The sequence below is a fragment of the Entelurus aequoreus genome, linkage group LG13 (genome assembly GCF_033978785.1).
Source record: "Entelurus aequoreus isolate RoL-2023_Sb linkage group LG13, RoL_Eaeq_v1.1, whole genome shotgun sequence".
NCBI classification, from domain to species: Eukaryota; Metazoa; Chordata; class Actinopteri; order Syngnathiformes; family Syngnathidae; genus Entelurus; species Entelurus aequoreus.
The window spans coordinates 59076959-59104412 of NC_084743.1; the positions used below are offsets into that span (position 1 = coordinate 59076959).

General features: G+C 38.7%; 1 protein-coding gene and 1 non-coding gene across 4 annotated transcripts in view; one reads left to right on the top strand and one right to left on the bottom strand.

Moving 5' to 3' along the window:
- zgc:172282 (leucine-rich repeat and fibronectin type III domain-containing protein 1-like protein) overlaps positions 1-27454 on the bottom strand; it is a 532113-nt gene that overhangs the window by 483388 nt on the left and 21271 nt on the right. The gene's annotated exons all lie outside the window — the stretch shown is intronic.
- Positions 1895-2001, top strand: trnal-caa (transfer RNA leucine (anticodon CAA)). Its single transcript has 2 exons — positions 1895-1932; positions 1956-2001. It is a non-coding gene; the product is annotated as a tRNA-Leu (tRNA).

Below are 27454 nucleotides of genomic sequence, written 5' to 3' on the forward strand. Positions count from 1 at the left end.
ATCGTCAGTTGCAGCCCTAATATACATATTTATGGATATATATATATATATATATATATATATATATATATATATATATATATATATATATATATATATATATATATATATATATACAGTATCAGGTCAGCCGAGGCCAGCCCACTAACTCACAGACCCCCAGAGACGCTCAGCTTCCCAGGTAGTGATGTTTTGTTGCCCGTTATCCAATCAGGGTCTTACGTTTCGCCGTGAGCTTCCAAGCGCCGAAGCTCCGGCTTCAATGGGGATTTACCATCGGGATTTACACAGGCGGCGTCTGCGCCGCTGCCGAGGGAAGAGAGCAAACCCACTCAACGGCAGATTCATGCTCAACATACTCACAAAAAAGGCACATTCTAGTGCACTTTTAAGTCTATATGTTTAAAGGCCTACTGAAATGATTTTTTTTTACTTAAACGGGGATAGCAGATCCATTCTATGTGTCATACCTGATCATTTCGCGATATTGCCATATTTTTGCCGAAAGGATTTAGTAGAGAACAACGACGATAAAGGTCGCAACTTTTGGTCGCTGATAAAAAAAAAAAGCCTTGCCTATACCGGAAGTAGCGTGACGTCACCGGAGGAAGGACTCCTCACATTTTCCCATTGTTTACAATGCAGCGAGAGAGATTCGGACCGAGAAAGCGACGATTACCCCATTAATTTCAGCGAGGATGAAAGATTTGTGGATGAGGAAAGTAAGAGTGAAGGACTAGAGTGCAGTGCAGGACGTATCTTTTTTCGCTCTGACCGTAACTTAGGTACAAGAGTTCATTGGATTCCACACGTTCTCCTTTTTCTATTGTGGATCACGGATTTGTATTTTAAACCACCTCGGATACTATATCCTCTTGAAAATGAGAGTCGAGAACGCGAAATGGACATTCACAGTGACTTTTATCCCCACGACAATACATCGGCGAAGCTCTTTAGCTACGGAGCTAACGTGATAGCATCGGGCTCAAATGCAGATAAAAAATTTAAAAAAAATCTCTGACTGGAAGGATAGACAGAAGATCAACAATACTATTAAACCATGGACATGTAACCACACGGTTAATAATTCCCGGCTTGGCGAAGCTTAACAAGGCTGTTGCTAACGCTGCCATTGAAGCTAACTTAGCAACGGGACCTCACAGAGCTATGATAAAAACATTAGCGCTCCACCTCCGCCAGCCAGAACTCATCTGCTCATCAACACCCGTGCTCACCTGCGTTCCAGCGATCGACGGAAGGACGAAGGACTTCACCACGATCATCCGTGCGGTCGGCGGCTAGCGTCGGCTAGCGCGTCTGCTATCCAAGTCAAAGTCCTCCTGGTTGTGTTACTACAGCCAGCCGCTAATACACCGATCCCACCTACAACTTTCTTCTTTGCAGTCTCCATTGTTCATTAAACAAATTGCAAAAGATTCACCAACACAGATGAAAACAGAGCTTTTTTGTATTGGATTCAATGGGGTACCAATACTTCCGTTTAACTAGTGACGTCACGCACATACGTCATCATATATAGACGTTTCCAACCGGAAGTTTAGCGGGAAATTTAAAATTGCACTTTATAAGTTAACCCGGCCGTATTGGCATGTGTTGCAATGTTAAGATTTCATCATTGATATATAAACTATTAGACTGCGTGGTCGCTAGTAGTGGCATTCAGTAGGCGTTTATGTTCAACAATACATATTTGACCTAGGGATGCGTGTAGGGATGGGTACTAAATCTGGTACTTTTTGGGCGTCAACCGAATCCTGCTTGTCTTACCGATTCACCTAAAATCCAACGGTGCCATGTTACGGCGCCTGGGGTGCGCATGACGTCACGCCCGGTTGCCGGCACTTCGCATCTCGCCTCTTGGCGATCACTCCATGTCAGGATGGCTGAGTGGTCTAAGGCGCCAGACTCAAGGTCACACCTTCCCTGCTTGGGAATTCTAGTCTCCAGTTGGAGGCGTGGGTTCAAATCCCACTTCTGACATTGAACTTTCCCACCGCCCCAACCCCCTCCACATCCCACCCCCCGGATTGTAAACAATGTAAATAATTAAATGTATATACTCTGATGATTAACTAGTGTGATGACTGTATTATGCTGATAGTATATACACTACCGTTCAAAAGTTTGGGGTCACATTAAAATGTCCTTATTTTTCAATGAAGATAACTTTAAACTAGTCTTAACTTTAAAGAAATACACTCTATACATTACTAATGTGGTAAATGACTATTCTAGCTGCAAATGTCTGGTTTTTGGTGCAATATCTACATAGGTGTATAGAGGCCCATTTCTAGCAACTATCACTCCAGTGTTCTAATGGTACAATGTGTTTGCTCATTGGCTCAGAAGGCTAATTGATGATTAGAAAACCCTTGTGCAATCATGTTCACACATCTGAAAACAGTTTAGCTTGTTACAGAAGCTACAAAACTGACCTTCCTTTGAGCAGATTGAGTTTCTGGAGCATCACATTTGTGGGCTCAATTAAACGCTCAAAATGGCCAGAAAAAGAGAACTTTCATCTGAAACGCGACAGTCTATTCTTGTTCTTAGAAATGAAGGCTATTCCACAAAATTGTTTGGGTGACCCCAAACTTTTGAACAGTAGTGTATTTGTACCAGGAATTGATTAACGTGGACCCCGACTTAAACAAGTTGAAAAACGTATTCGGGTGTTACCATTTAGTGGTCAATTGTACGGAATATGTACTGTACTGTGCAATCTACTAATAAAAGTTTCAATCAATCAATCAATCAATCAATCCACCAAACTACCTCTGGGTAATGTTGCAACCTTCAATGCCAAAAACACAATTGACTAAAAAAACAAAAAACGCTCCACTTTACCAAAAATGCGCCCGCTTGATGCTAATATAAATTAACAAATTACTTAAAGTATTAACACTTTTTAGAGCGCAACAATACAACAACAAAACACACCACTATCGCCATTTAATGTCTGTCTTGGACTTGCATACACTATATTGCCAAAAGTATTTGGCCACCCATCCAAATGATGAGACTCAGGTGTCCTAATCACTTGGCCCGGTGTATCAAATCAAGCACTTAGGCATGGAGACTGTTTCTACAAACATGTGTGAAAGAATGGGCCGCTCTCAGTGGTTTCCAGCGTGGAACTGTCATAGGATGCCACATGTGCAACAAATCCAGTCGTGAAATTTCCTCGCTCCTAAATATTCCAAAGTCAACTTTATTATAAGAAAAGTGAAGAGTTTGGGAACAACAGCAACTCAGCCACCAAGTGGTAGGCCAGGTAAACTGACAGAGAATGGGTCAGCGGATGCTGAAGCGCATAGTGCAAAGACTTTCTGCACAGTCAGTTGCTACAGAGCTCCGAACTTCATGTGACCTTCCAATTAGCCCACGTACAGTACGCAGAGAGCTTCATGGAATGGGTTTCCATGGCTGATCAGCTGCATCTAAGCCATACTTCAGCAAGTCCAATACAAAGTGTCGGATGCAGTGGTGTAAAGCACGTCGCCACTGGACTCTAGAGCAGTGGAGACGCCTTCTCTGGACTGAGGAATCACACTTTTCCATCTGGCAATCACACAACTGCATCCCAACAGCAACGTAGTGTAGTTAGCGGTTAGGTAGCCGTGGCTGTCCAGAGTCTGGACCCGGGGTGGACCGCTCGGCTGTGTGTCGGTTGGGGACATCTCTGCGCTGCTGACCCGTCTCCGCTCGAGATGGTCTCCTGCTGGCCCCACTATGGACTGGACTCTCACTATTTTATTAGATCCACTATGGACTGGACTCTCACTATTATGTTAGATCCACTATGGACTGGACTCCCACTATTATGTTAGATCCACTATGGACTGGACTCTCACACTATTATGTTAGATCCACTATGGACTGGACTCTCACTATAATGTTAGATCCACTATGGACTGGACTCTCACACTATTATGTTAGATCCACTATGGACTGGACTTTCACACTATTATGTTAGATCCACTATGGACTGGACTCTCACAATATTTATTTAGATCCACTATGGACTGGACTCTCACTATTATGTTGGATCCACTATGGACTGGACTCTCACACTATTATGTTAGATCCACTATGGACTGGACTTTCACACTATTATGTTAGATCCACTATGGACTGGACTCTCACAATATTATGTTAGATCCACTATGGACTGGACTCTCACTATTATGTTAGATCCACTATGGACTGGACTCTCACACTATTATGTTAGATCCACTATGGACTGGACTCTCACAATATTATGTTAGATCCACTATGGACTGGACTCTCACTATTATGTTAGATCCACTATGGACTGGACTCTCACATTATTATGTTAGATCCTCTATGGACTGGACTATCACACTATTATGTTAGATCCACTATGGACTGGACTCTCACAATATTATGTTAGATCCACTACGGACTGGACTCTCACACTATTATGTTAGATCCACTATGGACTGGACTCTCACTATTATGTTAGATCCACTATGGACTGGACTCCCACAATATTATGTTAGATCCACTATGGACTGGACTCTCACAATATTATGTTAGATCCACTATGGACTGGACTCTCACTATTATGTTAGATCCACTATGGACTGGACTCTCACACTATTATGTTAGATCCACTATGGACTGGACTCTCACAATATTATGTTAGATCCACTATGGACTGGACTCTCACTATTATGTTAGATCCACTATGGACTGGACTCTCACATTATTATGTTAGATCCACTATGGACTGGACTATCACACTATTATGTTAGATCCACTATGGACTGGACTCTCACAATATTATGTTAGATCCACTACGGACTGGACTCTCACACTATTATGTTAGATCCACTATGGACTGGACTCTCACTATTATGTTAGATCCACTATGGACTGGACTCCCACAATATTATGTTAGATCCACTATGGACTGGACCCTCACTATTATATTAGATCCATTATGGACTGGACTCTCACTATTATGTTAGATCCACTATGGACTGGACTCTCACTATTATATTAGATCCACTATGGACTGGACTCCCACAATATTATGTTAGATCCACTATGGACTGGACCCTCACTATTATATTAGATCCATTATGGACTGGACTCTCACTATTATGTTAGATCCACTATGGACTGGACTCTCACTATATTATGTTAGATCCACTATGGACTGGACTTTCACTATTATATTAGATCCACTATGGACTGGACCCTCACAATATTATGTTAGATCCACTAAGGATTGGACTCTCACTATTATGTTAGATCCACTATGGACTGGACTTTCACAATATTATGTTAGATCCACTATGGACTGGACTCTCACAATATTATGTTAGATCCACTATGGACTGGACTCTCACTATTATGTTAGATCCACTATGGACTGGACTCTCACTATTATGTTAGATCCACTATGGACTGGACTCTCACACTATTATGTTAGATCCACTATGGACTGGACTCTCACTATTATGTTAGATCCACTATGGACTGGACTTTCACACTATTATGTTAGATCCACTATGGACTGGACTCTCACTATTATGTTAGATCCACTATGGACTGGACTCCCACTATTATGTTAGATCCACTATGGACTGGACTATCACTATTGAGTTAGATCCACTATGGACTGGACTCTCGCTATTATGTTAGATCCACTATGGACTGGACTCCCACACTATTATGTTAGATCCACTATGGACTGGACTCTCACTATTATGTTAGATCCACTATGGACTGGACTCTCACACTATTATGTTAGATCCACTATGGACTGGACTTTCACACTATTATGTTAGATCCACTATGGACTGGACTCTCACAATATTATGTTAGATCCACTATGGACTGGACTCTCACTATTATGTTAGATCCACTATGGACTGGACTCTCACACTATTATGTTAGATCCACTATGGACTGGACTTTCACACTATTATGTTAGATCCACTATGGACTGGACTATCACACTATTATGTTAGATCCACTATGGACTGGACTCTCACAATATTATGTTAGATCCACTATGGACTGGACTTTCACACTATTATGTTAGATCCACTATGGACTGGACTCTCACTATTATGTTAGATCCACTATGGACTGGACTCCCACTATTATGTTAGATCCACTATGGACTGGACTATCACTATTGAGTTAGATCCACTATGGACTGGACTCTCGCTATTATGTTAGATCCACTATGGACTGGACTCTCACAATATTATGTTAGATCCACTATGGACTGGACTCTCACTATTATGTTAGATCCACTATGGACTGGACTCTCACAATATTATGTTAGATCCACTATGGACTGGACTCTCACAGTATTATGTTAGATCCACTATGGACTGGACTCTCACTGTTATGTTAGATCCACAATGGACTGGACTCTCACAATATTATGTTAGATCCACTATGGACTGGACTCTCACTATTATGTTAGATCCACTATGGACTGGACTCTCACTAGTATGTTAGATCCACTATGGACTGGACTCTCACTATTATGTTAGATCCACTATGGACTGGACTCTCACTATTATGTTAGATCCACTTTGGACTGGACTCTCACTATTATGCTAGATCCATTATGGACTGGACTCTCACTATTATGTTAGATCCACTATGGACTGGACTCTCACTATTATGTTAGATCCACTATGGACTGGACTCTCACTATTATGCTAGATCCACTATGGACTGGACTCTCACTATTATGTTAGATCCACTATGGACTGGACTCTCACTATTATGTTAGATCCACTATGGACTGGACTCTCACTATTATGCTAGATCCACTATGGACTGGACTTTCACAATCTTATGCTAGACCCACTCGACGTCCATTGCATCCGGTCTCCCCTAGAAGGGGGGGTGGGGGGGTTACCCACATATGCGGTCCTCTCCAAGGTTTCTCATAGTCATTCACATCGACGTCCCACTGGGTTGTGAGTTTTTCCTTTCCCTTATGTGGGCTTTGTGCAGCCTTTTGAGACACTTGTGATTTAGGACTATATAAATAAACATTGATTGATTGATTGATTGATCGATGGCGCCAAATAAGCTACGTTTCCTACAGCGTCGTTTGTGGTGCAGCCGTGTCAAGTGACCGGTCACTGGTGTAGGAGTATAGATCAATTCCGCTGTCACAGACCGACAAGCGTCCCTGCAAGCTTTAGTTGGATAATTCCCCCCCAGCATCTCATGAGAGGATGCTAAGTAGCTGAGCACACAACACAGTGACAGGTCAGTCAATACCACAATGTCCAGTGACAAGGTTCCAATGTTCTACATCTGCAGAGAGTTCCCTGCACCATGTTGACGCGCGCTGACAAGATAACCAGAAACTTGGATGTCGCAATGAAAATGACAGCTGCCACACAGACCTTAAATGACAATGCTACTTCTTAAATGGTGTTATGAATATGAATATGTAATCATAATTAGTCCCATGAGCTATGCCAGGGGGCTATTTGCGGCTTGTTTTTCTATTGGACAGAATACATATATATTTTTTATATATATATTTATGGATGTATATATGTATATATTTATATATTTGTGTGTGTGTGTGTATATATATATATATATATATATATATATATATATATATATATATATATATATATATATATATATATATATATATATATATATATATATATATATATATATATATATATATATATATATATATATATATATATATATATATATATATATATATATATATACAGTATATTAGGGCTGCAACTAACAATTAATTTGATAATCGATTAATCTGTCGATTATTACTTCGATTAATCGATTAATAATCGGATAAAAGAGACAAACTACATTTCTATCATATCCAGTATTTTATTGAAAAAAAAACAGCATACTGGCACCATACTTATTTTGATTACTGTTTCTCAGATGTTTGTAAATGTTGCAGTTTATAAATAAAAGTTTATTAAATAAAATAAAATAAAAACTGCGCATAGCATAGATCCAACGAATCGATGACTAAATTAATCGGCAACTATTTTAATAATCAATTTTAATCGATTAGTTGTTGCAGCTCTTGTTGCAGCCCTTGTTGCAGTTTATAAATAAAGGTTTATTTAAAAATTAAAATAAAAAAATAAATACATTTAAAAAAAATTATATATATATATATATATATATATATATATATATATATATATATATATATATATATATATATATATATATATATATATATATATATATATATATATATATATATATATATATATATATATATATATATATATATATATATATACATATATATATATATATATATATATATATATATATATATATATATACTTTAAGGCTGCAACAACTAATCGATTAAATCCATTAAAATCGATTATAAAAATAGTTGCCGATTAATTTAGTCATTGATTCGTTGGATCTATGTATGCGCATGCGCAGAGGCAATGTTTTTTAAATTTTTATTTGTTTTAATTTTAATTTTTAAATAAACCTTTATTTATAAACTGCAACATGTACAAACAGCTGAGAAACAGTAATCAAAATAAGTATGGTGCCAGTATGCTGTTTTTTTTTTCAATAAAATACTGGAAAGGATAGAAATGTAGTTTGTCTCTTGTATCCGATTATTTATCGATTAATCAAAGTAATAATCGACAGATTAATCGATTATCAAATTAATCGTTAGTTGCAGCCCTAATATATATATATATATATATATATATATATATATATATATATATATACACTACCGTTCAAAAGTTTGGGGTCACCCAAACAATTTTGTGGAATAGCCTTCATTTCTAAGAACAACAACAGACTGTCGAGTTTCAGATGAAAGTTCTCTTTTTCTGGCCATTTTGAGCGTTTAATTGACCCCACAAATGTGATGCTCCAGAAACTCAATCTGCTCAAAGGAAGGTCAGTTTTGTAGCTTCTGTAACGAGCTAAACTGTTTTCAGATGTGTGAACATGATTGCACAAGGGTTTTCTAATCATCAATTAGCCTTCTGAGCCAATGAGCAAACACATTGTACCATTAGAACACTGGAGTGATAGTTGCTGGAAATGGGCTTCTATACACCTATGTAGATATTGCACCAAAAACCAGACATTTGCAGCTAGAATAGTCATTTACCACATTGTATTTCTTTAAAGTTAAGACTAGTTTAAAGTTATCTTCATTGAAAAGTACAGTGCTTTTCCTTCAAAAATAAGGACATTTCAATGTGACCCCAAACTTTTGAACGGTAGTGTATATATATATATATATATATATATATATATATATATATATATATATATATATATATATATATATATATATATATATATATATATATATATATATATGTCCAGTACTAGATCGTAAGAAGCTCACACATTCTAGGTACACAATCTGCCATTCGATTTGTCATTCGAAATGAGCACACGATGAGAGCTGACTCATTGGCTGAGAAACTCCTTAACTGCAATATCAGTTAGATTCCGGAAAGAGGTGAAAACATTGAACGGAGGCAGTATGTCCCTGCCATGCACAATTGAGGGTGTAGCTGGAGCTGATAACATAGCTGAGAAATGGAGGCAGCATTATTCTGCACTTTTTAATTGTGTTAAAAGTGAGCCCTTGGATATAGGCAGCATCCACAACTGTTGGAGTCTCTGTAAGTGAGGTGCTGCAGGCAATATCCCAGCTAGCTGATAATAAAGCCAGTGGCCCTGATCATAGAACTGCAGAACACCTGAAACATGCGAGCCCCAGAGTAGCATTCCTGCTTTCCATCTGTTTAACAGGCCTGATGTCACGCGGGCTGCTGCCTGACTCCATGATGGCTGTCACTCTGGTGCCGGTCATCAAGGACAAGGCAGGTAAGGTGGGAAGCATGGAGAATTACAGGCCTATTGCACTTGCAAGCATACTTTCTAAAGCTATAGAGAGCATTTTATTAGACCGCTTAAGCGCTTTTCTTACCACTGCTGACAATCAGTTTGGTTTTAAAACTACAAACCCCGTTTCCATATGAGTTGGGAAATGGTGTTAGATGTAAATATAAACAGAATGCAATGATTTGCAAATCATTTTCAAGCCATATTCAGTTGAATATGCTACAAAGACAACATATTTGATGTTCAAACTGATAAACTTTTTTTTTTTGTTGCAAATAATCATTAACTTTAGAATTTGATGCCAGCAACACGTGACAAAGAAGTTGTGAAAGGTGGCAATAAATACTGATAAAGTTGAGGAATGCTCATCAAACACTTATTTGGAACATCCCACAGGTGAACGGGCTAATTGGGAACAGGTGGGTGCCATGATTGGGTATAAAAGTAGATTCCATGAAATGCTCAGTCATTCACAAACAAGGACGGGGCGAGGGTCACCACTTTGTCAAGAAATGCGTGAGCAAATTGTTGAACGGTTTAAGAAAAAACCTTTCTCAACCAGCTTTTGCAAGGAATTTAGGGATTTCACCATCTACGCTCCGTAATATCATCAAAGGGTTCAGAGAATCTGGAGAAATCACTGCGCGTAAGCAGCTAAGCCCGTGATCTTCGATCCCTCAGGCTGTACCGCATCAACAAGCGACATCAGTGTGTAAAGGATATCACCACATGGGCTCAGGAACACTTCAGAAACCCACTGTCAGTAACTACAGTTGGTCGCTACATCTGTAAGTGCAAGTTAAAACTCTCCTATGCAAGGCGAAAACCGTTTATCAACAACACCCAGAAACGCCGTCGGCTTCGCTGGGCCTGAGCTCATCTAAGATGGACTCATGCAAAGTGGAAAAGTGTTCTGTGGTCTGACGAGTCCACATTTCAAGTTGTTTTTGGAAACTGTGGACGTCGTGTCCTCCGGACCAAAGAGGAAAAGAACCATCCGGATTGTTATAGGCGCAAAGTTGAAAAGCCAGCATGTGTGATGGTATGGGGGTGTATTAGTGACCAAGACTCGGGTAGCTTACACATCTGTGAAGGCGCCATTAATGCTGAAAGGTACATACAGGTTTTGGAGCAACATATGTTGCCATCCAAGCAACGTTACCATGGACGCCCCTGCTTATTTCAGCAAGACAATGCCAAGCCACGTGTTACATCAACATGGCTTCATAGTAAAAGAGTGCGGGTACTAGACTGGCCTGCCTGTAGTCCAGACCTGTCTCCCATTGAAAATGTGTGGCGCATTATGAAGCCTAAAATAGCACAAGGGAGACCCCCGGACTGTTGAACAACTTAAGCTGTACATCAAGCAAGAATGGGAAAGAATTCCACCTGAGAAGCTTCAAAAATGTGTCTCCTCAGTTCCCAAACGTTCACTGAGTGTTGTTAAAAGGAAAGGCCATGTAACACAGTGGTGAACATGCCCTTTCCCAACTACTTTGGCATGAAATTCTAAGTTAATTATTATTTGCAAAAAAAATAAATAAAGTTTATGAGTTTGAACATCAAATATGTTGTCTTTGTAGTGCATTCAACTGAATATGGGTTGAAAAAGATTTGCAAATCATTGTATTCCGTTTATTTTTACATCTAACACAATTTCCCAACTCCTATGGAAACGGGGTTTGTATAATGCCAAAAAGAGTGTCATCATGATATGCAGAACAAGAGAAGACAAGGACCTCTCTTTTCCTTCGTTCCATCTGTCAGGACAGGTGCTGAGTGTGTGTGATAAAACTAAGTATCATCATTACTGATCTATTGGGTGATGCTGATGACCTATACAGACAGCGGCGTATGCTGTATGCCCAAGCTAACATGCTGAGAAATACATTTTATTATTGTACGAATGACGTGAAGATAAACTTATTCAGAGCCTATTGCACTCCCCTGTATACTGCCCCCCTGTGGGTAAAGTATAAGCTCCAGTGCAAGCCAGATGTTTGTTAGTGTTGGGGTGCCCACTTTCTCAGCGTTGCTACGCAACCTTATGTAGAAGTTTATGTGTAGGGAAGGGGTGTCCAAACTTTTTCCACTAAGGGCCGCACACTGAAAAATCAAAGCAAGCGGGGGCCATTTTGAAATTGTTTTATTTCAAAAACCAATACAATATATGTATAAAAAATATACATTTAGGCCTCCACTCAGGCTTGATCCCGGGAACCCCAAAGGGTTTTGGTCAAAAAAATATAAAACAATTGTTGTTATTTAGTATTATTATTATTAGAGATGATAAATGCGTTAAAATGTAATATCAGAAATTATCGGTATCGTTTTTTTTTATTATCAGTATGTTTTTTTTTTGTTTTTTTTTTGTTTTTTTGTTTTTTTTATTAAATCCACATAAAAAACACAAGATACAAAAAACCCAAAAACCTCCCTCCCCCATTTACACTCATTCACACTCATTCACACAAAAGGGTTGTTTCTTTCTGTTATTAATATTCTGGTTCCTACATTATATATCAATATATATCAATACAGTCCGCAAGGGATACAGTCCGTAAGCACACATGATTGTGCGTGCTGCTGGTCCACTAATAATACTAACCTTTAACAGTTAATTTTACAAATTTTCATTAATTACTAGTTTCTATGTAACTGTTTTTATATTGTTTTACTTTCTTTTTTATTCAAGAAAATGTTTTTAATTTATTTATCTTATTTTATTTGATTCATTTTTTTAAAAAGTACCTTATCTTCACCATACCCGGTCGTCCAAATTAGGCATAATAATGTGTTAATTCCACGACTGTATATATCGGTTGATATCGGTATCGGTTGATATCGGTATCGGTTGATATCGGTATCGGTAATTAAAGAGTTGGACAATATCGGCATATCGGATACCGGCAAAAAGCCATTATCGGACATCCCTAATTATTATTATTATTATTATTCGAGGTTTAAATCTCGAGATCAACATTAAGTCTATCTGTCAATATAACGTTGTTAAAGATTTAAGTTGTGTGCTCTTTTTGTCCCAAAAAAATCCATTTTTTTATGGAAAAAACACAAAGTATGCAATATTTTCACCCAATAAAAATTTTAAGTGGAATATTTTAGATTATACAATAATTGGAGCCTTAAAAAGGTCAATAACTCATAACAACATTGATTTTAATTCATTATTATTTTTTGAGCAATGACACTTAAAAACTAAATCCCCACTAAAATGATTGGGGATCCAAAAGGGTCAGACTCATTAAAGTGTTAAAAAATAAATTATAATTTATTTTATTTTCAACACAATAATCTCGAGATCAACTTCAGATCTGTCCGTCAATTATAAGTTTTATTGTTGTTTATGTTTTTTTTGTTCGTTTTAGGCCCTTCTTTAAAAAAATTTTGAAAAAAAGCTTAGTATTTTATATGGCAAACACAAAATATGCAACATTTTCCCCAAAAATATCTCAAAGTGGAATATTTAATGTGACGTAATTGGAGCCTTGAATAGGTCAATAATTCATAATGACATTGATTTTGATTCATTATTTTTTTTTTAAAGAAAGAAACAGCCTGCATGGCAGCTTTGTGTTATTAGAGTCAACATTGCAACATTTTCTTGTTACATTTCACCTGTTTGCTCTTTTATACCACTTTTTATGTTTTTTTTTTTTTTTTATGGTATTTTTAGAATGTGTCATGGGGCCGTTAAAAATTTACCTGTGGGCCGCAAATGGCCCCCGGGCCGCACTTTGGACACCACTGGTGTAGGGCATCTGAGTCTGAAAATGACATAATCACTGTGATAACGAACCCTGGCCGCAGTTATGTTAGGTATACTCATCTGGTCTGTGGAACCATTGGCACACCTGTGTATGTCAGAAACTGACATTTGGGATTTATGTTTTATTGTTTTGTTTTTAATTAATTGTCTTGTCTTTTTATATGTTTACTGGATCGTAAAGGCCTACTGAAAGCCACTATTACCGACCACGCAGTCTGATAGTTTATATATCAATGATGAAATCTTAACATTGCAACACATGCCAATACGGCCGGGTTAACTTATAAAGTGCAATTTTAAATTTCCCGGGGAACTTCCGGTTGAAAACGTCTATGTATGATGACGTATGCGCGTGACGTCAATGGTTGAAACGGAAGTATTGGTACCCCATTGAATCCAATACAAAAAAGCTCTGTTTTCATCTCAAAATTCCACAGTATTCTGGACATCTGTGTTGGTGAATCTTTTGCAATTTGTTCAATGAACAATGAAGAGTGCAAAGAAGAAAGATGTAGGTGGGATCGGTGTATTAGCGGCTGGCTGCAGCAACACAACCAGGAGGACTTTGACTTGGATAGCAGACGCGCTATCCGACGCTAGCCGCCGACCGCATCGATGATCGGGTGAAGTCCTTCCTCGCGCCGTCGATCGCTGGAACGCAGGTGAGCACGGGTGTTGATGAGCAGATGAGGGCTGGCTGGCGTAGGTGGATAGATAATGTTTCTAGCATAGTTCTGTGAGGTCCCGTAGCTAAGTTAGCTTCAATGGCGTCGTTAGCAACAGCATTGTTAAGCTTCGCCAGGATGGAAAGCATTAACCGTGTAGTTACATGTCCATGGTTTAATAGTATTGTTGATTTTCTGTCTAGCCTTCCAGTCAGGGGTTTATTTCTTTTGTTTCTATCTGCAGTTAAGCCCGATGCTATCACGTTAGCTCCGTAGCTAAAGTGCTTCGCCGATGTATTGTCATGGAGCATACTTGCCAACCTTGAGACCTCCAATATCGGGAGGTGTGTGTGTGGGGGGTTGGGGCGTGGCTAAGGGCGTGGTTAGAGGAGAGTATATTTACAGCTAGAATTCACCAAATCAAGTATTTCATATATATATATAATATATATATATATATATATATATATATATATATATATATATATATATATATATATATATATATATATATATATATATATATATATATATATATATATATATATATATATATATATATATATATATATATATTTATGTATGAAATACTTGACTTTCAGTGAATTCTAGCTATGTATATATTTTTTTATTTTTTTTATTTTATTATACATATAAATAAAAGACATACTTGAATTTCAGTGTTCTGCAGGCTATCCAGTAGATGGCAGTATTGTCCTGTTTAAGAGTGTTACAACATTGCTGTTTACGGCAGACGAACTGCTTTACGGTAGACTAAACGTGACTGCTGTTGTTGTGTGTTGTTACCGCGCTGGGAGGGCGTTAATGAAACTGCCTAACAATAAACCCACATAAGAAACCAAGAACTCTCTCTCCTTGTTGTGCACTCTACTCTCTAAAAGCCGTAGATGTTATGACGTCATTGGGCAGGCAAGCTGCTGGGAAAGCGGACGTGAGAACAGGCTGTCCCCACTCAGGTCCGCATTGAGCTGGAGGGGGCGTGGCCTCCAGCTCCGGCTGAATACCGGGAGTTTGTCGGGAGAAAATCTCTGCCGGGAGGTTTTCGGGAGAGGCGCTGAATACCGGGATTCTTTCTCCCGCTAAAAACGGGAGGGTTGGCAAGTGTGTCATGGAGATAAAAGTCACTGTGAATGTCCATTCCGCGTTCCCGACACTCATTTTCAAGAGGATATAGTATCCGAGGTGGTTTGAAATACAAATCCGTGATCCACAATAGAAAAGGGAGAAAGTGTGGAATCCAATGAGCCAGCTTGCACCTAAGTTACGGTCAGAGCGAAAAAAGATACGTCCTGCACTGCACTCTAGTCCTTCACTCTCACGTTCCTCATCCACAAATCTTTCATCCTGGCTCAAATTAATGGGGTAATCGTCGTTTTCTCGGTCCGAATCGCTCTCGCTGCATTGTAAACAATGGGGAAATGTGAGCAGCCTTTCAACCTGCGACGTCACGCTACTTCCGGTACAGGCAAGGCTTTTTTTATCAGCGACCAAAAGTTGCGAACTTTATCGTCGACGTTGTCTACTAAATCCTTTCAGCAAAAATATGTCAATATCGCGAAATGATCAAGTATGACACATAGAATGGATCTGCTATCCCGTTTAAATAAGAAAATGTCATTCCAGTAGGCCTTTAAAGGCCTACTGAAAGCCACTACTACCGACCACGCAGTCTGATAGTTTATATATCAATGATGAAATCTTAACATTGCAACACATGCCAATACGGCCGGGTTAACTTATAAAGTGACATTTTAAAATTCCCGGGAAATATCCGGCTGAAACATCGCGGTATGATGACGTATGCGCGTGACGAAGTCCGAGTAACGGAAGTTATGGTACCCCGTAGAATCCTATACAAAAAGCTCTGTTTTCATTTCATAATTCCACAGTATTCTGGACATCTTTTGCAATTTTTTTAATGAACAATGAAGGCTGCAAAGAAGACAGTTGTAGGTGGGATCGGTGTATTAGCAGCGGACTACAGCAACACAACCAGGAGGACTTTGTTGGAGCGCTAGCCGCGCTAGCCGCGCTAGCCGCCGACTTCACCTTGACTTCCTACGTCTCCGGGCCGCCAAACGCATCGGGTGAAGTCCTTCGTCCTTCTGCCGATCGCTGGAACGCAGGTGAGCACGGGTGTTGATGAGCAAATGAGGGCTGGCTGGCGTAGGTGGAGAGCTAATGTTTTTAGCATAGCTCTGTGCAGTCTGATTGCTAAGTTAGCTTCAATGGCGTCGTTAGCACAGCATTGTTAACCTACGCCAGCCTGGAAAGCATTAACCGTGTATTTACATGTCCACGGTTTAATAGTATTGTTGATTTTCTGTCTATACTTCCAGTCAGGGGTTTATTTCTTTTGTTTCTATATGCAGTTAAAGCAAGATGCTATCACGTTAGCTCGTAGCTAAAGCATTTCGCCGATGTATTGTCGTGGAGATAAAAGGCACTGAATGTCCATTTCGCGTTCTCGACTCTCATTTTCAAGAGGATATAGTATCCGAGGTGGTTTAAAATACAAATCTGTGATCTACAATAGAAAAAGGAGAGTGTGGAATCCAATGAGCCAGCTTGTACCTAAGTTACGGTCAGAGCGAAAAAAGATACGTCCTGCACTGCACTCTAGTCCTTCACTCTCACGTTCCTCATCCACAAATTTATGCAATATCGCAAAAATATGGCAATATCGCGAAATTATCAAGTATGACACATAGAATGGATCTGCTATCCCCGTTTAAATAAAAAAGTGTCATTCCAGTAGGCCTTTAAGGTCTGCAATAAAGACTGATGATGATATCTAAGGCCCATCCCTACTGTGCAGCACCTGATTACTCTCAACAAAACATTAGTATTGATTGACATAAAACAAACAAGCCACACTGACTTAGTTGTGTCACCAAGGCAAAGTGTATTTCTCCACTCCTTTGACTCTTTGACAACCGGCACTTGTGTTCGTCACGTGACCAGGCAAAGCCCACATCTGCCTGGCAAGGTCTCAATTAAATCTATTTGAAGTTCTTTACCGCGGCAGGTTGCCTTTTGAAGGCCGTGCACCAAGTACATAAAAGGAGCCGCATAGGGGCGGAGGACTGAAACATGACTAAACAACAAACGCAGGCGGACAAGTCACATGACGCATTGCCGCAGTCCGCAGCGGACACTGACTGTTAATGATGCCGCTGATATGTGGACAGTGGTCGCCGCAGCCCCTCCGGCTTCCAAATGTTGTGGTAACCTCTGCCAGAAGAGGCGCAAGGTTACGTCTGCCATGTGCTCGTCAGTCCAGCAGTGAGTTATGCAAGAACATTTCTAGGAATGATTAGTGATGCATGTGCCAAATAGGAACCAAGTAAATGGCAAGGCACGTGACCATGGACTGCCTAAACCCTGGTTCGGTCCCTGTGCTCTGTACAGCGAACCTGTACAGCCTAAGTTACATTTAAACCAGTGTGGGTGGCACTGGGAGCAGGTGGGTGAAGTGTTTTGCCCAAGGACAACGGCAGTGACTAGGATGGCGGAAGCGGGGATCGAACCTGGAACCCTCCTTGCCAATGTTAATGTAAGTAGATTTAACTTTTTTAAATGTTCATTATTGTAATATTGTTGTTGAAGTTAAGGATTACATTTTTATTTTTTTTTGTGATTTCTGATTATTTGTGAGGGCACCGTATCATATTTATATTAGCGCTTTTACATAGTGAAACCCAATATCTAAGTTACATTTAAACCAGTGTGGGTGGCACTGGGAGCAGGTGGGTGAAGTGTCTTGCCCAAGGACAACGGCAGTGACTAGGGTGGCAGAAGCGGGGATCGAACCTGGAACCCTCCTTGCCAATGTTAATGTAAGTAGATTTAACTTTTTTAAATGTTCATTATTGTAATATTGTTGTTGAAGTTAAGGATTACATTTTTTTTTCTTTTGTGATTTCTGATTATTTGTGAGGGCACCGTATTATATTTATATTAGCGCTTTTACATAGTGAAACCCAATATCTAAGTTACATTTAAACCAGTGTGGGTGGCACTGGGAGCAGGTGGGTGAAGTGCCTTGCCCAAGGACAACGGCAGTGACTAGGATGGCGGAAGCGGGGATCGAACCTGGAACCCTCCTTGCCAATGTTAATGTAAGTAGATTTAACTTTTTTAAATGTTCATTATTGTAATATTGTTGTTAAAGTTAAGGATTACATTTTTTTTTTTTTTTGTGATTTCTGATTATTTGTGAGGGCACCGTATTATATTTATATTAGCGCTTTTACATAGTGAAACCCAATATCTAAGTTACATTTAAACCAGTGTGGGTGGCACTGGGAGAAGGTGGGTGAAGTGTCTTGCCCAAGGACAACGGCAGTGACTAGGATGGCGGAAGCGGGGATCGAACCTGGAACCCTCAAGTTGCTTGCACGGCCGCTCTACCAAACCGATTCACCCCACCCCAACAAAGCAGGCATCATACTACAGCAAGTTTTAATTGGGATGAGGCTGGACTTTTTTGGAAATATGCCAGAGCAGACCTATTTCACAGGGAGGAAGAGACACTACCTTTCCACACACACATGGCCCCGCCCTGCCCTCTTTCTTCTCCCCCCCGTGTACTGCTTTCGCCTCTGCTCCTTGCCAATGTTAATGTAAGTAGATGTAACTTTTTTAAATGTTCATTATTGTAATATTGTTGTTGAAGTTAAGGATTAATTTTTTATTTTTTTTTGTGATTTCTGATTATTTGTGAGGGCACTGTATTGTATTTATCTTAGCGCTTTTCTCTAGTGACTCAAAGTGCTTTTACATAGTGAAACCCAATATCTAAGTTACATTTAAACCAGTGTGGGTGGCACTGGGAGCAGGTGGGTGAAGTGTTTTGCCCAAGGACAACGGCAGTGACAAGGATGGCGGAAGCGGGGATCGAACCTGGAACCCTCAAGTTGCTTGCACGGCCGCTCTACCAAACCAATTCACCCCGCCCCTACAAAGCAGGCATCATACTACAGCAAGTTTTAATTGGGATGAGACTGGACTTTTTTGGAAAACATGCCAGAGCAGACTTATTTCACAGGGCGGAAGAGACACCACCGCCCTGCCACCTTTCTTCTCTCTCCCCGTGTACTGCTTTCTCCTCTGCTCCTTGCCAATGTTAATGTAAGTAGATTTAACTTTTTTAAATGTTCATCATTGTAATATTGTTGTTGAAGTTAAGGATTTAAAAAATATATTTTTGGGTGATTTCTGATTATTTGTAAGGGCACCGTATTATATTTATATTAGCGCTTTTCTCTAGTGACTCAAAGCGCTTTTACATAGTGAAACCCAATATCTAAGTCACATTTAAACCAGTGTGGGTGGCACTGGGAGCAGGTGGGTGAAGTGCCTTGCCCAAGGACAACGGCAGTGACTAGGATGGCGGAAGCGGGGATCGAACCTGGAACCCTCAAGTTGCTTGCACGGCCGCTCTACTAAACCGATTCACCCCACCCCAACAAAGCAGGCATCATACTACAGCAAGTTTTAATTGGGATGAGGCTGGACTTTTTTGGAAAAATATGCCAGAGCAGACCTATTTCACTGGGAGGAAGAGACACCACCGCCCTGCCGCCTTTCTTCTCTCTCCCCGTGTACTGATTTCTCCCCTGCTCCTTGCCAATGTTAATGTAAGTAGATTTAACTTTTTTAAATGTTCATTATTGTAATATTTTTGTTGAAGTTAAGGATTAAATTTATTTTTTTTTTTGTGATTTCCGATTATTAGTGAGGGCACCGTAGTGGCTTATGTTCGTGTGTTTTGGCAGAGCAGCGCATACAGCACAGTTCAGTTTGTTTCCAAACAGAAAGTTGATTCATCACCCTTTGTTATGTTTGTTTGATACAACTACTGTATAGCACTTTTTATTCTGTTCAAAGTAAACAAACCTTCACTAAAATATGGACTTTCCCCCCCCCCACTGTATATCCACATACAAAAGAGCCCTGGGTGGGGTAAAAAAAAAATAGATGCTCAAACCAAAAATGAACAAAAGGGAAAGGGAAAGGACAATGCAAATGGCTATGCAAAACAAAAGTAAAACTGAACTGTCTACAAAGTAAACAGAAACAGAATGCTGAACGACAGCAAAAACTTACGGCCTCCACAAAGTGCATCCGTACATGACAGGACAATCAACAATGTCCACACAAAGAAGGATTGCAACGAACGTAAATAGCCTTGCTTTCTAAAACAAAACAAAAGTAAAACTGAACAGGCTACAAAGTAAACAGAAACAGAATGCTGGACGACAGCAAAAACTTACGGCCTCCACAAAGTACATCCGTACATGACAGGACAATCAACCATGTCCACACAAAGAAGGATTGCAACAAACGTAAATAGCCTTGCTTGCAAACACAAAACAAAAGTAAAATTGAACTGGCTACAAAGTAAACAGAAACAGAATGCTGGACGACAGCAAAAACTTACGGCCTCCACAAAGTACATCCGTACATGACAGGTCAATCAACGATGTCCACACAAAGAAGGATTACAACGAACGTAAATAGCCTTGCTTGAAAAAAGTGCAGTTCCCCTTTAAGATACCGTCAGAAATCTGAGTAGTGGGCAATCATTTCATTCTATAGCTGATTTTTTTTTTGTTAGTTTCCTTTAAAATTAACCGTAAACAGTCACTTGCAAATATGGAGGGTGGATTTGTAGGGAGATCTACTACATTGCAAACACCAAGTTATTTCCCGTGCATTACTTCATTGGAGGTCTGCACCCATGCTTAGATTTTAAAATGATTTTTTTTTTTTCAGATGTGTAACTCCATGAGCAATCATCTGCCTGTTCATTTTACCACGGCTGTGACTAAATATGTGCCGCCAATCAAGCTGCTCTCGGCTCCTGCTGTCGTAATTACACCTCGGAGCACCATTGGATGTTTTATTTATTTCATTTATTTCCCAACAGGCTTCTGCTCAACAACAAAAAGCAAGACGGGTGACATACGGTATAGAGTGGGTGTGAGTTAGTGTTTGCCTCATCCCTCACCTAAAGAATGCCCGACCGGTCTAATAGGACCTGATAATTCCGACAAAGAAGGAGATGATACAGTATTATCTTCTCACACATGATACCTGTTTTTTTTTTTTTTTTTTTTTTTCCTGTTGCTTGGGTTAATTGCTTAATTGATAGGATTCTCACAGGTGATCTGATTGGCATTGAAAATTGTAGTTTTGTAGACATGTTTTTTTTTGTTTTTTTCCTGTTGCTTGGGTTAATTGCTTTATGGGTAGGATTCTCACAGGAGATCTGATTGTCTTTGAAAATTGTAGTTTTGCGGACATATCTCAAGCATGTTGTTTTTTTTTTGTTTTTTTTCCTGTTGCTTGGGTTAATTGCTTAATTGATAGGATTCTCACAGGGGATCTGATTGGCATTGAAAATTGTAGTTTTGCAGACATATCTCAAGCATGTTTTTTTTTGTTGTTTTTTTTCCTGTTGCTTGGGTTAATTGCTTAATTGATAGGATTTTCACAGGGGATCTGATTGTCTTTGAAAATTGTAGTTTTGCGGACATATCTCAAGCATGCTTTTTTTTTTTTTTTCCTGTTGCTTGGGTTAATTGCTTAATTGATAGGATTCTCACAGAGGATCTGATTGGCATTGAAAATTGTAGTTTTGCGGACATATCTCAAGCATGTTTTTTTATTTTATTTATTTTTTATTTTTCCTGTTGCTTGGGTTAATTGCTTAATTGATAGTATTCTCACAGGTGATCTGATTGGCATTGAAAATTGTAGTTTTGCGGACATATCTCAAGCATGTTTTTATTTTATTTTTATTTTTATTTTTTCTTTGTTGCTTGGGTTAATTGCTTAATTGATCGGATTCTCACAGGGGATCTGATTGGCATTGAAAATTGTAGTTTTGCGGACATATCTCAAGCTTGTTTTTTTTTTGTTTTTTTACTCGGTGGTTGGGTTAATGCTTCATTGGTAGGATTTTCACAGGGGATCTGATTGTCATTGAAAATTGTAGTTTTGCGGACGTATCTCAAGCATTTTAGTTTTTGTTTTGTTTTGTTTTGTTTTATTTTTTTTCCATGGTGGTTGGGTTAATAATTCATTCGTAGGATTCTCACTGGGGATCTGATTGTCATTGAAAATTTTAGTTTTGCAGACGTATCTCAAGCATATATATATATATATATATATATATATATATATATATATATATATATATATATATATATATATATATATATATATATTTATTGTTTTTTTTTTTTTTCCTGGTGGTTGGGTTAATTCCTTAATTGATAGGGTTCTCACTGGGGATCTGATTGTCATTGAAAATTGTAGTTATGCGGCCGAATCTCAAGCATGTTTTTTTTTTGTTTTCCTGGTGGTTGGGTTAATGCTTCATTGGTAGGATTCTCACAGGGGATCTAATTGTCATTGAAAATTTTAGTTTTGCGGATGTATGTCAAGGTAGTTTTTTATTTTATTTTAATTTTTGTTTTAATTTTTTTTTTTCCCTTGTTGCTTGGGTTAATTCCTTAATTGATAGGATTTTCACAGGGGATCTGATTGTCATCGAAAATTGTAGTTATGCGGACGAATCTCAAGCATGGTTTTTTGTTTTGTTTTTTTTGCTGGTGGTTGGGTTAATGCTTCATTGGTAGGATTCTCACAGGGGATCTGATTGTCATTGAAAATTGTAGTTTTGCGGACGTATCTCAAGCTTTTTTTTTTTTTTTTTTTTCCTGTTGCTTGGTTAATTCCTTAATTGGTAGGATTCTCACAGGGGATCTGATTGTCATTGAAAATTGTAGTTATGCTGACTAATCTCAGGCATGTTTTTTTTTCTTTTTTTTTTTTTTTTCCTGTTGCTTGGGTTAATTCCTTAATGGGTAGGATTCTCACAGGGGATCTGATTGTCATTTAAAATTGAAGTTTTGCAGACGTATCTCAAGCAATGCCATAATTTAAAAGGTTGCACGAATATATCCCCAAAAAAACAAAAAATGACACAATAAGTAAGATTGTAGACGTACAGGCAGAGTAACCAGGTGGAGAAAAAATGGAGGAGAAGGGGGAATAGAGTGTGGAGCCAACCATCCGTCACGTGGCACTCTCTCTCTCAGACACTGGTAATAGACGAGGAGCGATAGAAGGGTGAGCACGCACTCCTCCTCCATCTATCTCCACTCACTCGGCAGGACTGTGCTGTCGCCACGGACTGTCTCAGATAAGATAAAGACAAAACAGTTCACTGGAGGAACTCGTCCCGCCACACTCCCATCTCGTAAATTCCGGACGATAAGCCGCTAGTTTTTTTCCTAGATTTTGAACCCCGAGGCTTATAAATATATATCTTTTTTTTTCACTAATGCCCATAATGTTTTGTGTTCAATAGTTCACAATAAACCCAAGCAAGGGACGGATATGGTGTGTTGTTGTTTGTGCTATGGCGCCATCTTTTAGATGAGTTCCTGTTTTGATGCCCTAAACCAGAAATAAGTGTCCATAACGTTTCTACTCTTAAAGATTCTTCATGCATCACTCCAAGCAACGTTTGTAAGTTTTACAATATAACTAAAACCATTCTTACTTACTGAACCGTCCCATGTGCGATTTATGTAGGAGTGTTTTCATGCATATTTGATGCCGTAAACCAGAAATAAGTGTCCATAGCGGGTCTACTCGTATAGATTCTTCATTCATCACTCCGAGCAACGTTTGTAAGTTTTACAATATAACTAAAACCATTCTTACTTACTGAACCGTCCCATGTGCGATTTATGTAGGAGTGTTTTCATGCATATTTGATGCCGTAAACCAGAAATAAGTGTCCATAGCGGGTCTACTCGTATAGATTCTTCATTCATCACTCCGAGCAATGTTTGTAAGTTTTACAATATAACTAAAACAATTCATATTTACTAAACCATCCTATGTGTGATTTTTGTAGGAGTGTTTTCATGCATATTTGATGCCGTGAATCAGAAATAAGTGTCCATAACGTTTCTACTATTTAAGATTATTCATTCATCACTCCAAGCAACGTTTGTAACTTTTACAATATAACTAAAACCATTCTTACTTACTAAACTGTCCCATGTGCGATTTATGTAGGAGTGTTCTCATGCATGTTTGATGCCGTGAATCAGAAATAAGTGTCCATACCGTTTCTACTCTTAAAGATTCTTCATGCATCACTCCAAGCAACGTTTGTAAGTTTTACAATATAACTAAAATCATTCTTACTTACTAAACCATCCAATGTGCGATTTTTGTAGGAGTGTTTTCATGCATATTTGATGCCGTGAATCAGAAATAAGTGTCCATAACGTTTCTACTCTTTAAGATTCTTCATTCATCACTCCAAGCAACGTTTATAAGTTTTACAATATAACTAAAACCATTCTTACTTACTAAACCGTCCCATGTGCGATTTATGTAGGAGTGTTTTCATGCATAGTTGATGCCGTGAACCAGAAATAAGTGTCCATAACGTTTCTACTCTTTAAGATTCTTCATTCATCACTCCAAGCAACGTTTGTAAGTTTTACAATATAACTAAAACCATTATTACTCACTAAACCGTCCCATGTGCGATTTATGTAGGAGTGTTTTCATGCATATTTGATGCCGTAATTCAGAAATAAGTGTCCATAACGTTCTACTCTTAAAGATTCTTCATGCATCACTCCAAGCAACGTTTGTAAGTTTTACAATATAACTAAAATCATTCTTACTTACTAAACCATCCAATGTGCGATTTTTGTAGGAGTGTTTTCATGCATATTTGATGCCGTGAATCAGAAATAAGTGTCCATAACGTTTCTACTCTTTAAGATTCTTCATTCATCACTCCAAGCAACGTTTATAAGTTTTACAATATAACTAAAACCATTCTTACTTACTAAACCGTCCCATGTGCGATTTATGTAGGAGTGTTTGCATGCATAGTTGATGCCGTGAACCAGAAATAAGTGTCCATAACGTTTCTACTCTTTAAGATTCTTCATTCATCACTCCAAGCAACGTTTGTAAGTTTTACAATATAACTAAAACCATTATTACTCACTAAACCGTCCAATGTGCGATTTATGTAGGAGTGTTTTCATGCATATTTGGTGCCGTAAATCAGAAATAAGTGTCCATAACGTTTCTACTCTTAAAGATTATTCATGCATCACTCCAAGCAACGTTTGTAAGTTTTACAATATAACTAAAACAATTCTTACTTACTGAACCGTCCCATGTGGGATGTCTGTAGGAGTGTTTTCATGCATATTTGATGCCGTAAACCAGAAATAAGTGTCCATACTCGTATGGATTATTCATGCATCACTCTGAGCAACGTTTGTAACTTTTACAATATAACTAAAACAATTCTAACTTACTGAACCGTCCCATGTGGGATGTCTGTAGGAGTGTTTTCATGTATATTTAATGCCGTAAACCAGAAATAAGTGTCCATAGCGGTTCTACGGGTATGGATTATTCATTCATCACTCCAAGCTACGTTTGTAAATTACAAAAATATCTTCAAAAATAAAACTTAAAGATGGCTTCTAAAGCTCTGACCCTTGAGAGTTGTCTTTGTTTAAATCAAAACAATATAAACATGGGGATATTACATATGACTTTGTGTCCTCTCCGAGGCTTTTAATTTTATATGACAGAAGTAGCAGAAGTCAGTAAGAATAATAATCATACAGAAGTAATAGCGGTGTACACCATTACGAGATCAGAGTGCGTGAGTATGTGCCTTTAAAAGGCGGGGCTTGTTGCCTAATGTTGTTGCCTAATGTCAGTGAGGCTGCAGTCCGCATGGAGTGACTGGAATTGTTAGCGCTACGATTACATGATTAACTCTTCATTGAATTGTTCATTATTCTCTTTTAGTGGTTGTTTTGTGACTGTCGGGCTGCAGCTATCGATTATTTCCGTAATCGAGCAGTGACTATTATGTCCTATTATTTTTATATCATTATCATAATTATTTTATTATTATTATTATTATTATTTTAGGGAAAATTGTTTGAATAAACAAATATTATTCTCTTTTTGTTATAATTTTAATAATAATACAAATATATTTTATTTGTAAAAAAGCACTTTACATTGAGCAAACAACTTCAAAGTGCTAGTGTATTAAAAAAATGAATAAAAAGCTGATAAAAAATAAAAACTACAACAACCACGCATATATCTGAAAAAAGGCTTTTTTTTAAAAGAAGGGTTTTTAAGCCTTTTTTAAAAGCATTCACAGTCTGTGGTAACCTCAGGTGGTCAGGGAGAGCGTTCCACAGACTGTTCATAGCTTTGTCCTCGGAGGTTGGAGGAGGTGAGCAGTTCTTTGAAGTAGAGGGGGACATTATCATGGAGGCACTGGTGGGTTATTATTTTATTTTTTTGCAATATATGCACATCTTTAGCATTGAATTTGCATTATTAAGATGTGTGCATTGATAAAAAATAACCCCGGGATGCAGAGACAGGTAGACGACGTGTTCGGGAAAAGGTAATGTTATTAGGAACACCAAAAAAAAAGCAGGGGGACGACGGGTAAAACCGCAACCAGTGCCAAACACAAGCAGCGTTCAGGAAGTGATTAGACATCGTTGGCAGGTTAGTCTCCTAAATAGGTGTGCAGATCAGCGCTCAGCCAAGAGGTAAAGCAGCTGAGAACAAGGGCAGAGAGGAAGTGGATTGAAAAATAAGAGCACTAGACAGGAACTAAATACCAAAACACAGGAAAACAACCTGCTTTGAATAATTGTGACAGGTAGACCTGATTAAAACATCCGTACACACCTTGAACGCACCACCGGCAATGCAGGCAAACAGAACTCTACATGCGCTAGGGATGGGTACCATTCCCATTTGAACCAATACGGTACCGAATCCTGGTACCTGGGTACTTTTAGTTTTATTATCACATTTCTGAGTCTTATTTACATTGGCCAAGACGTTAGATGGCAGTAGTGTATACTTTATGGTCCGTCTTTGCTGGCTAGTCTTGAGTTGCGCCCTAAAAAGTGTTAATACTGTAAGTAGGGCTGGG